Source organism: Rhinopithecus roxellana, chromosome 14 (assembly GCF_007565055.1).
Source record: "Rhinopithecus roxellana isolate Shanxi Qingling chromosome 14, ASM756505v1, whole genome shotgun sequence".
Taxonomy (NCBI): domain Eukaryota; kingdom Metazoa; phylum Chordata; class Mammalia; order Primates; family Cercopithecidae; genus Rhinopithecus; species Rhinopithecus roxellana.
Genome location: NC_044562.1, coordinates 88,335,970 through 88,348,072, shown reverse-complemented (window position 1 = coordinate 88,348,072; position 12,103 = coordinate 88,335,970). Strand labels below are relative to the sequence as shown.

The 12,103-nt window shown below is 38.5% G+C and overlaps 1 protein-coding gene and 1 pseudogene across 3 annotated transcripts in view; one reads left to right on the top strand and one right to left on the bottom strand.

Annotated features, from left to right (window-relative positions):
- FLACC1 (flagellum associated containing coiled-coil domains 1) overlaps positions 1–12,103 on the top strand; it is a 67,537-nt gene that overhangs the window by 38,483 nt on the left and 16,951 nt on the right. The gene's annotated exons all lie outside the window — the stretch shown is intronic.
- Positions 6,275–10,392, bottom strand: LOC115893253 (annotated as a pseudogene). Its single transcript, XR_004053229.1, has one exon. The product of XR_004053229.1 is annotated as a 39S ribosomal protein L42, mitochondrial pseudogene (transcript).

The window sequence follows — 12,103 nt, the reverse complement described above, 5'->3', positions numbered from 1 at the left end:
GCTATTAAGCTCCCAAGAGTTTCTGTCCTTTGTGTTAAACTACCAGGGCAGGTGACAGGGCAAAGCCAGATGAGGGTTGGTTCAGGTAGGTTTGCACTCTGAGTCTCCCTGTGCAGGGCAAGCAGCAGCCCCTGTGGGTGTCAAGGGGCAGGAGTGGTTCTCAGGCCACTGGGTTGATGTTCCAAAAGGCAGTGTTACTGCATTTGCCGCACAGAAGAGTTTGTGCGGAGTGGGGAGAAGCAGGTGGCTGTGAGCCCCACACAGATCCCATACACTTGGAAAGACAGATGTACTCCCACAGTGTTCCACTGGCAGCAGCAAGCTAAGTTCCAGTTAGCCTGCACTCAGAACTTGCAACTGTCCTGAGTCATATACGTTCCCTGCAGAGATAGCAACCATAGCTTTCAGGCCAAGCCCCTCCCTGTCCACTGCAAAGCCAGGCACCTAGTTCTACACTGGCAGCTCTTGCACTCATGGCAGCAGCCCACTTTTCACTCTCCTCCACCCTGGCCCTGGCCAAGGGAGTTCATCCCCACCTAAGGTTATATCATGAACCCCAGTTGGAGACTTCTTTCAACCTGCAGCCACTGCCTGAACTTTTTAGTTGTCCTCCACAGGGTTCCCTGTGAGAAACAGTAAGGAATGGCTTACCTCTGTCCGTGCTGGAATCTGGAAGTGCATGCAAGAATCTTCCTGCCACTGCTCCCACTTGTATATTCCACATCCCTCCCCAAGTCAGTTCCTGTGCTGAGTAGGGTTAGGGCCTTCTCCCATGGTCTGGACTTTCAGGGTCCCCAGTGGGGGTGTGTATTCCAGGAGTAATGCAGAGTGAGTCTTCCCTTTCATACTCTGGGAACTCACAGTCCTTCACCTGAATCACAGTGTAACCTGCAGCCTTCTGCTTCCTTCAAAGAGTCTGTAGATTCCTTTGGTTTTCCTATTCAGTTTCTGCATTGCTTCTTGAAAAAAGTTCAGTGTGAATCTCTACAACTATTTTGTTTTTCCAAGTGGGAGAAGTATGCTAGCAATGCCTCTAATCTGCCATTTTGGAAAAACAAAAACAAACTTCTGTCTTCTTTTGAGAAGTGTCTTTTCAGGTCTTTTGCCCACTTTTTAATGGGGTTGTTTTTTGCTTGTTCAAGTGTTTAAGTTACTTATAGATTCTGGATATTAGACATTTGTCAGATGCATAGTTTGTGAATATTTTCTCTTTTTTTGTAGGTTGCCTGTTTACTTTGTTGATGGTTTTTTTGTTTTTTGTTTTTTTTTGTTTTTTTTTTTTACTGTGCAGAAGCTCTTTAGTTTAATTAGGTCCCACTTGTCAATTTTTGTTTTTGTTGCGGTTGCTTTGAGGACTTAGTCATAAATTCTTTCCCAAGGCCAATGTCCAGAATGGTGTTTCCTAGGTTTTCTTCTAGGATTCTTAGAGTTTGAGGTCTTACGTTTAAATCTTTAATCCATCTTGAGTTGATTTTTGTATATGGTGAAAAGTAGGGGTCCAGTTTTATTGTTCTGCATATGGCTAGTCAGCTATCCCAGCATGATTTTTGAATAGGGAACTCTTTCCCCACCACTTGTTTTTGTCTACTTTGTTGAAGATCAGATGGTTGTAGGTGTGCAGCTTTATTTCTGAGTTTGCTATTCTGTTCCATTGGTCTGTGTATCTGTCTTTGTATCAGTACCAAGCTGTTTTGGTTCCTGTAGCCTTATTTTTTTTTTTCATTTTTTTTTATTTCCATAGGTTATTGGGGAACAGGTGGTGTTTGGTTACATGAGTAAGTACTTTAGTGGTGATTTGTGAGATTTTGGTGCACCCATCACCCGAGCAGTATACACTGCACTCAATTTGTAGTCGTTTAGTCCTCACCCCCTTCCCACTCTTTCCCCTGAGTCCTCAAAATCCATTGTGTTATTCTTATGCCTTTGCATCCTCATAGCTTAGTTCTCACTTATGAGTGAGAACATACGATGTTTGGTTTTCCATTCCTGAGTTACTTCACTTAGAATAAGTCTCCAATCTCATCCAAGTTGTGTTGAATGGCATTAATTCATTCCTTTTTTGTGGCTGAGTAGTATTCCATTTTATATATACACACACACGCACACACACACACACACACACCACAGTTCTTTTATTCACTCATTGATCGATGGGCATTTGGGTTGGTTCCACATTTTTGTTATTGTGAATTACGCTGCTATAAACATGCATGTGTAAGTATCTTTTTCATGTAATGACTTATTTTCCTCTGGGTAGATACCCAGTAGTGGAATTGCTGGATCAAATGGTAGTTCTACTTTTAATTCTTTAAGGAATCTCTATGTTGCTTCCCATAGTACAACTACTATGTACACATCCATGCCAACATCTATTTTTTTTTTTTTTTATTATGGCCATTCTTGTAGCAGTAAGGTGGTATGTCATTGTGGTTTTGATTTGTATTTCCCTGATCATCAGTGATGTTGAGCACTTTTTCATATGTTTGTTGGCTAATTGTATATCTTCTTTTCAGAATTGTCTATTCATGTCCTTAGCCCACTTTTTGATGGGTTATTTGGTTTTTTCTTGCTAATTTGTTTTAGTAGATTCTGGATATTAGTCCTTTGTCAGATGTATAGATTGTGAAGATTTTCTCCCATTCTGTGGGTTGTCTGTTTGCCCTGTTGACTGTTCCTTTTGCCATGCAAAAGCTCTTTAATTTAATTAAGTCCCAGCCATTTATCTTTGCTTTTATTGCATTTGCTTTTGGGTTCTTGGTCACAAAATCCTTGCCTAAGCCAATGTCTAGAAGGGTTTTTCTGATGTTATCTTCTAGAATTTTTATATTTTCAGGTCTTAGATTTAAGTCCTTGATCCATCTTGAGTTGATTTTTGTGTAAAGTGAGAGACGAGAATCCAGTTTCATTCTTCTACATGTGGCTAGCCAATTATCCCAGCACCATTTGTTGAATAAGGTGTCCTTTCCCCACTTCATATTTTTGTTTGCTTAGTCAAAGATAAGTTGGCTGTAAGTATTTGGGTTTATTTCTGAGTTCACTATTCTGTCCCATTGGTCTATGTGCTTTTATTTATAGTAGTACCATGCTGTTTTGGTGACTATGGCCATATAATATAGTTTGAAATCAGATAATGTGATGTCTCCAGATTTGCTGGGTTTTTTGTTTTTTGATTTTTTGTTTGTTTGTTTTGTTTTGTTTTGCTTAGTCTTGCTTTGGCTATGTGGGCTCTTTTTTGGTTCCATGTGAATTTTAGGATTTTTTTTTCTAGTTCTGTGAAAAACGATGGTGGTATTTTGATGAGAATTGCATTAAATTTGTAGATTGCTTTTGGCAGTATTAGCTTTTTCAAAATATTGATTCTACCCATCAATGTGCAGGGGATGTGTTTCCATTTGTTTGTGTCATCTATGATTTCTTTCAGCAGTGTTTTATAGTTTTCCTTGTAGAGGTCTTGCACCTCCTTGGTTAGGTATATTCCTAAAAATTTTATTTTTCTGTTGCAGCTATTGTAAAAGGGGTTGAGTTCTTGATTTGATTTTCAACTTAGTCACTGTCAGTGTATAGCAGAGCTACTGATTTGTGCATATTAATTTTGTATCTGGAAACTTTACTGAATTCTTTTATCAGTTCTAGGAGCTTTTTGGAGGAACATTTAGGGTTTTGTAGGTATACAATTATATCATCAGCAAACAGCAACAGTTTGACTTCCTCTTTACTGATTTGGGTGCCCTTTATTTCTCTTGTCTGATTGCTCTGGCTAGGACTTCCAGTACTATGTTGAAGAGGAGTGGTGAGAATGGGCATCCTTGTCTCGTTCCAGTCCTCAGTGGGAATGCTTCCAACTTTTCCCCATTCAGTATGATGTTGGCTGTGGGTTTGTCATAGATGGCTTTTATTACAAGGTATGGCCCTTGTGTGCCAATTTTGCTGACAGTTTTAATCATAAAGCAATGCTGAATTTTGTCAAATGCTTTTTCTGCATCTATTGAAATGATCATGTGATTTTTCATTCTTTTTATGTTGTGTATCACATTTATTGACTTGAGTATGTTAAGCTTAAATCCCTGGTATGAAACCCACTTGATTATGGTGGATTGTCTTTTTGATAGGTTGTTGGATTCAGTTAGCCAGTATTTTGTTAAGGATTTTTGCATCTATGTTCATCAAGGATATTGGTCTGTAGTTTTCTTTTTTGGTTATGTCCTTTCCTGGTTTTAGTATGATACTGGCTTCGTAGAATGATTTAGGGAGGATTTCCTCTTTCTCTATTTTGTGGAATAGTGTCAATGGGATTGGTACCAATCCTTCTTTGAACGTCTGGTGGAATTCTGCTGTGAATCCATTTGGTTCTGTACTTTTTTTTTGTTGGTAATTTTTTTATTATCATTCCAATCTCACTGCTTGTTATTGGTCTGTTCAGAGTATCTAATTCTTCCTGATTTAAGCTAGGAGGGTTGTATCTTTCCAGGAATTTATCCATCTCCTCTAGGTTTTCTAGTTTATGTGCATAAAGGTGTTCATAGTATCCTTGAATGATCTCTTGTATTTCTGTGGTGTCAGTTGTAATATCTCCCTTTTCATTTCTAATTAAGCTTATATGGATTTTTTTCTCTTCTTGGTTAATCTTGCTAATGATCTATCAATTTTATTTATCTTTTCAAAGAACCAGCTTTTAGTTTCATGTGTCTTTTGTATTTTTTGTTTGTTTGTTAGTTTGTTTGATTTCATTCAGTTCTGCTCTGATCTTGGTTATTTCCTTTCTTCTGCTGGGTTTGTGTTTGGTTTGTTCCTGCTTCTCTAGTTCCTTGAGGTGTGACTTTAGGTTGTCTCTTTTTGCTCTTTTAGACTTTTTGATATAAGTGTTTAGGACTATTAGCTTTCCTCTTTGCACTGCCTTTGCTGTATCCCAGAGGTTTTGATAGGTTTTGTGTCACTGTTGTCTTTCAGTTTGAAGAATTTTTTTAAATTTCCTTATTGGTTTCATTGTTGACCCAATACTCATTCAGGAGCAGGTTACTTAATTTCCATGTGTTTGCATGGTTTTGAACGTTCCTTTTGAAGTTGATTGCCAGTTTTATTCCACTGTGGTCTGAGAGAGTGCTTGATATAATTTCAATTTTAAATTTATTGAGGGTTGTTTTGTGGCCTATCATATGGTCTATCTTGGAGAAAGTTCCATGTGCTGTTGAATAGAATGTATATTCTGTGGTTGTTGGATAGAATGTTCTGTAAATATCTCTTAAGTCCATTTGTTCCAGGGTATATTTCAAATCCATTGTTTCTTTGTTAACTTTGTCTTGTTGATCTGTCTAGTGCTGTCCGTGGAGTAATGAAGTCCCCCACTATTATTGTGTTGCTGTCTATCTCATTTTTTAGGTCTAGGAGTAATTGTTTTATAAATTTGGGAGCTCCAGTGTTAGGTGCATATATATTTAGGACTGTGATATTTTCCTGTTGGACAAGGCCTTTTACCATTATATAATATCCCTCTTTGTCTTTTTTCACTGCTGTTGCTTTAAAGTTTGTTTTGTCTGACGTAAGAATAGCTACTCCTGCTCGCTTGTGGTGTCCATTTGCATGGAATATCTTTTTCCACCCCTTTACCTTAAGTTTATGTGAGTTCTTATGTGTTAGGTGAGTCTCCTGAAGGCAGCAGATAGTTGATTGGTGAATTCTTACCCATTCGGCAATTCTGTAGCTTTGAAGTAGAGCATTTAGGCCATTTATATTCAATGTTAGTATTGAGACGTGAGGTACCATTCCATTCATTGTAATATTTGTTGCCTGTATGCCTTGGTTTTCTGTGTGTGTGGTTTTTTTTATTTTGGTTTTTTTGGTTTGTTTTTTTGGTTTTTTTTTTTTTTTTTTTTTTTGTGGTGTTTTTTGTTTGTTTGTTTGTTTGTTTTTGTATTATAGGTCCTGTGAGATTTATGCTTTAAAGAGGTTCTGTTTTGGTGTGTTTACAGGATTTGTTTCAAGATTTAGAGCTCCTTTTAGCAATTTTTGTAGTGTTGCTTTGGTAGTGGCAAATTCTTTTAGCATTTGTTTGTCTGAAAAAGACTGTATCTTTCCTTCATTTATGAAGCTTAGTTTTGCTGGATACAAAATTCTTGGCTGGTAATTGTTTTGTATAAGGAGACTGAAGATAGGGCCCCAATCCTTTCTTGCTTATAAGGCTTCTGCTGAGAAATCTGCTGTTAGTCTGATAGGTTTTCCTTTACAGGTTACCTGGTGCTTTTGCCTCACAGCTCTTTTTTTTTTTTTTTTTTTTTTTAATATTTCTGATTTATCAAGTTCAATCAAACTTGTTTTTTTAATGTTTCCAAATGAAATTTACATTAATGGAAAAAGTAAACCACTTAAAAATATTTCCTTTGGGTAACAGAGGGTCAACATTATTATTTCCTTTACTCTCTCCTAGTCACTATTCCTCACACTTCACTGGCCACTTGAAACTTCAACTAGAGTTCCTTTATTAAAAGAACTATATCAAACAATAGACTTTGAGTGAGAAATTATTTTTCACACCAATTTTACAAATACTGTATCACAAACATTCTACAGTACAAATTTAAATAAAGCAAGCTTTCTACCTTATTAAAAGATTCTTCACTTCCTAAATAGAAACTGAAGGGGAAGCAATGCTATTAAGGATCACATATAAGCTAATAGAGGCAGCAGAATTACCTATTAACATTCTCATAACACCAGTCTAGTGACCTTAACGTTTTAATCACAGAGCTGCAGCTGTTCACATGTGTTCTAAAGCTAGCATAATCTTTAAGACAGCCAGGAAAAAAAAACCCTCAAAACAAATTACATAATATTCTATCTAGAAAAATTTCTAGGAAAGCACATTCTTGGGTGAAAGAAAACCACCCCTTTGTCATTGTGATGCACTGAAAAAAGCTTTGGAGCCTGATAGTTTGGCTCCTGGCTCTCCCACTTTTTTGGTAGAAGTAATTATACTCCTTCAAAGGAGTATTTTGAGAATTTAATAAGAATGGATGGAAGGGGCCTAGCAGATAGTAAAACCTGATTAAAATATCACTAATTTAATTATTTCCTAGAAGACAACTGAAACATTACAACATTTATTTTCTTGGTAGACTGTATGAGTTTATTCTCAAAGGCAATTCAAAAATCTCCTTCATGAAAGCTATGCACCTTTTTATTAATCATATTTACACTACTAACAATGTTTTGCTGATGATTAAAAATACTTAAATCACAGTAGACACCCAAAAAGAGATGTTTCTCAACTTATGGTAGGGTTACATCCCAATAAACCTACTATCAGTTGAAAATATTATAAATTGCAAATGCTAGCCTGTCTTAAATATGCTCAGAACACTTACAGTAGCCTACAGTTGAGCAAAATTATCTAACACAAAGCCCGTTTTATAGTAAAGTGTTGAATTTCTGATGTAATTTGATATTCTACTGAATATGTATGGCTTTGGCACTACAGAAAAGTCCTAAATTGGAGACCGTACATAAATGAAAGACTAAAATCGAAAAAGAAAAAAAGAAAATAGGTTTCTCTAAATAAGAATGCCAAATCCAGAATTACTTTATATACAAGTACACATTCTAATATATGAAAAGATATTTTATCATTATTACTTTACTGTATATTAGTGAATACACCAGACTACATTTTCTCAAATGGCAAATGAGGCACATTTCTCTTTGATTCCCCCAGGAACCTCAGCATCATCTGTCTTTTGGAGGATTCAGATTCTTACGATGTCTGTGATACTGTCCATGAGTATACCAACGGTGCTTAGTAGTAAAGAACATTTTGCTAAGTTGCTCTATCATAGGTCCTTCCTCAAGGTGTTCAACTTTTTCTTCCAGTCTGGTTTTCAGCACTTGCTCATGTGTTTCTTCATTGTTATGCACAGGATCTGGCCGAGGGATAGGTTTTGTGTGTTCGTATGGAATGTCCACAGAAGGGTGGTAGCATACTATTGTCCTGCCATCAGAAGTCAGAGCAAGCTCTACGTTGCAATTATAGTCATCTGGTAGAGGAGAATACATAGATTTATGACAAACACAATATAAAGCTCCATTTTGAATTGGAAATAAATGTTTCAAGATAGTTCTCTTTGACATCACCCATTTTACTGCAGCTACAGCCATGGTGTTTCAAGATGCTTATCAAGTGGTATGAAAAAAGATGTTCTGAAGAGAAACTGCTTTTAACATCTGCTTCTAGGCATACCAATTTCTACTCCTTGACAGCTTCTCACCACGAGCCCGCCATCTTGTTTCGCCTCACAGCTCTTAAGATTCTTTCCTTCGTCTTAACTTTAGATAATCTGATGACAATGCGCCTAGGCTATGATCTTTTTGTGATGAATTTCCCAGGTGTTCTTTGAGCTTCTTGTATTTGGATATCTAGGTCTCTAACAAGGGTGGGGTAGTTTCTCTCAATTATTGCCCAAATATGTTTCCAAACTTTTAGATTTCTCTTCTTCCTCAGGAACACCAATTATTTTTAGATTTGCTCATTTAACATAATCCCAGACTTCTTGGAGGCTTTGTTCATACTTTAGTATTCTTTTATTCTTTGCCTTTGTTGGATGGGGTTAATTCAAAAACCTTGTCTTCAGGCTCTGAATTTCTTTTTTCTGCTTGTTCGATTCTATTGCTGAGACTTTCCAGAGCATTTTGCATTTCTATAAGTGCATCCATTGTTTCCTGAAGTTTTTATTGTTTTTTATTTATGCTATTTCATTGAAGATTTATCCCCTCATTTCTCATATCATTTATTTGATTTCCTTAAATTGGGCTTTGCCTTTCTCTGGTGCCTCCTTGATGAGCTTAATAACTGACCTTCTGAATTCTTTTTCAGGTAGATCAGGGGTTTCTTCTTGGTTTAGATCCACTGCTGGTGAGCTAATGTGATTTTGTGGGGGATGTTAAAGAACCTTGTTTTGTCATATTACCAGAGTTGGTTTTCTGGTTCCTTCTCATTTGGGTAGGTTCTGTCAGAGGGAAGGTCTAGGCCTCAAGGCTGTTGTTCAAATTCTTTTGTCCTATGGGGTGTTCTCTTGATGTAGTACTCTACCCCTTTTCCTAGGGATGTGGCTTCCTGAGACCTCAAGCTGTAGTGATTGTTATCTCTTTTTAGGATCTAGACACCCAGCAGGCCTACTAGGTTCCAGGCTGGTACTGGGGGTTGTCTGCACAGAGTCCTGTGATGTGAACCATCTGTGGGTCTCTCAGCTGTGGATACCAGCACCTGCTCTGGTAGAGGTAGCAGGGGAGTGAGATGGACTCTGTGAGGGTGCTTAGTTTTGGTCATTTAATGCACTACTTTTGTGCTGGTTGGCCCCTCCCGCCAGGAGGTGGCACTTTCAAGAGAGCAACAGCTGTAGCAGTATGGGGAGGATCAGGTGGTAGGTGGGGCCCTAGAACTCCCAAGAGTATATGCCCTTTGTCTTCAGCTACCAGGGTGGGTAGGAAAGGACCATCAGGTCGGGGCAGGGCTAGGCATGTCTGAGCTCAGACTCTCCTTGGGCGAGTCTTGCTACAGCTGCTCTGGGGGATGGAGGTGTGGTTCCCAGGTAAATGGAATTATGTTCCCAGGAGGATTATGGCTACCTCTGCTGTGTCATGTAGGTTGTCAGGGAAGTGGGGGAAAACTGGGAGTCACAGACCTCACCCAGCTTCCACGAAACCCAGAAGATTGATCTTACTTGCACCGTGCCCCCAACCCAGTAGCACCAAGTCTGTCTCCAGGCAGTGGGCAAACAGGGCTGAGAACTTGCCCCAGGCTACCAGCCTCCCACCTGCAAAAGCAACTAGTGCTTTTGTGTTTCCCTGCCTGTGGAGTCTGCCCACCAGATTCATGCCTTCCCCCAAGTTCTGGCCAGGAGATTTCCTATTCAGTTGGAATTGTTACAAAGTTCAGCTGGAGTTTTCCTTCTACCTGTGATCTTTTCCGAATTCCTCTGGCAGTCCTCCCCAGGTAGCCCTGTGAGACAAGTCAGAAATGGCTTCCTTGGGAACCCAAAGAGCCCACAGGGCTTTTCCTGCTACTTCCTCTAACCCTGTATTTCACTTGGTTCTCTAAATTGACTCAGCTCCAGAAAAGGTCAGAATCTTCTCCCATGATCTAGACCTTCAGGTTCCCCAGTAAGGTTGTGTGTTTGGAGGTGAACAATCCCCCTTTCCTACTTCCACAGTTTGGACACTCACAGTATTTGGGGCATCTCCCGGGTCCTACAGGAGCAATCCACTTCCTTCAGAGGGCCTGTGGATTCTCTTGACTTTCCTGAATTATTCCTGCAGTAGTTCTGGAGCAAAAGTTCACGATGCAAGACCACATGCTGCTCTGTCCATCCGAGTGGGAGCTGCAATCTAGTCCTGCCTCCTGTCCACCATCACTGTAGCCTTGTATTAATAGTACAGTTTGAAGTCAGTTAATGAGATGCCTCCAGCTTTGTTCTTTTTGCCTAGGATTGCTTTGGCTATTTAGGCTCTTTTTTTTCCATATGAATTTTACAATAATTTTTTCTGATTTTGTGAAAACTGATGCTGGTAGTCTGACAGGAATAGCATTTAATCTCTTAATTGCTTTAAGCAGTGTGGCCATCTTAATGATATTGACTCTTCCAATCCATCAGCATGGAATGTTTTTCCATTTGTTTGTGTTGTCTCTGATTTCTTTCAGCAGCATTTTGTAGTTCTTCTTTTACCTCCTTGGTCAGCTGTATTTTTAGGTATTTTATTCTTTTTGTGTCTATTTTGAATGGGATTACATTCTTGATTTGACTCTCAGCTTGGACATTATTGGTGTATAGAAATGCTATTGATTTTTTGTTCATTGATTTTGTATCCTGAAACTTTACTGAACTTGTTATCAGTTCCAGGAGCATTTTGGCAGATTCTTTAGAGTTTTCTAGGTATGGAATTATATTATCAGTGAACAGAAAAATAATTTGACTTCTTCTTTTCCTATTTGAATGCCTTTTATTTCTTTCTCTTGACTAATGGCTCTGGCTAGTACTTCCAGTGCTATGTTGAATAGGAGTGGTAAGAGTGAGCATCCTTGTCTTGTGCTAGTTCTCAAGGGGAATGCTTCCAGCTTTTACCCATTCAGTAGGATGTTGGCTGTGGGTTTGTCATAGATGGTTCTTATTATTTTGAAGTATGTTCCATTGATAACCTAATTTGCTGAGAGTCTTTATCATGAAGGGATGTTAGATTTTATCAAAGGCTTTTTCCATGTCTATTGAGATGATCATATGGGTTTTCTTTCTAACTCTGTTTATGTGGTGAATCACATTTATGGATTCACATATGTTGAACCAACCTTGCATTGTGAGAATGAAACCTACTTGATCATGGTGAATTAACTTTTTTTTTTTTTTTTTTTGAGACAGTGTCTTATTCTGTCACATGGGTTGGAGGGCAGTGGCACAATCACAGCTCAGTGAAGCCTCAACCTCCTGGGCTGGAGTGATCCTCACACCTCAGCCTCCTAAAGAGCTGGGACCACTACACGCAGCTATTTTTTATTTTTTCTGTAGAGATGGGGTTTCATCATGTTGCTCAAACTCCTGGGCTCAAGCAATTCTCCTGACTCAACCTCCCATAGTGCTGGGATCACAGGTATTAGCCACCATGCCTGACCATGAATTAACTTTTTCACTTTTTCATGTGTAGCTGGATTCAGTTTGCAAGTATTTTGTTGAGCATTTTTTCAGTCTATCTTCATAGGGATGTTGGCCTGTAGACCTGTAGTTTCTTTTTTTGTCTTTGCCAGGTTTTGGTATCAGGATAATGCTGGCTTCATAGAATGAGTTAGGGAGGAATCCCTCTTCCTCATTTTTTTGGAATAGTTTCAGTAGAATTGGTACCAGCTCTTCTTTGTACTTCTGGTAGATTTTGGCTGTGAATCTTTCTGGTCCCAGAATTTTTTTTTTTTTTTTTTTTGAGAGATTTTTTTATTACTGATTCAATTTCAAAACTCAATATTGTCTATTTGGGGTTTCAGTTGCTTCTTGATTCAATCTTTGGAGGTTGTATTTCCAGGAATTTATCCATTTTCTGTAGATTTTCTTGTTTGTATGCATACAGATGTTCATAG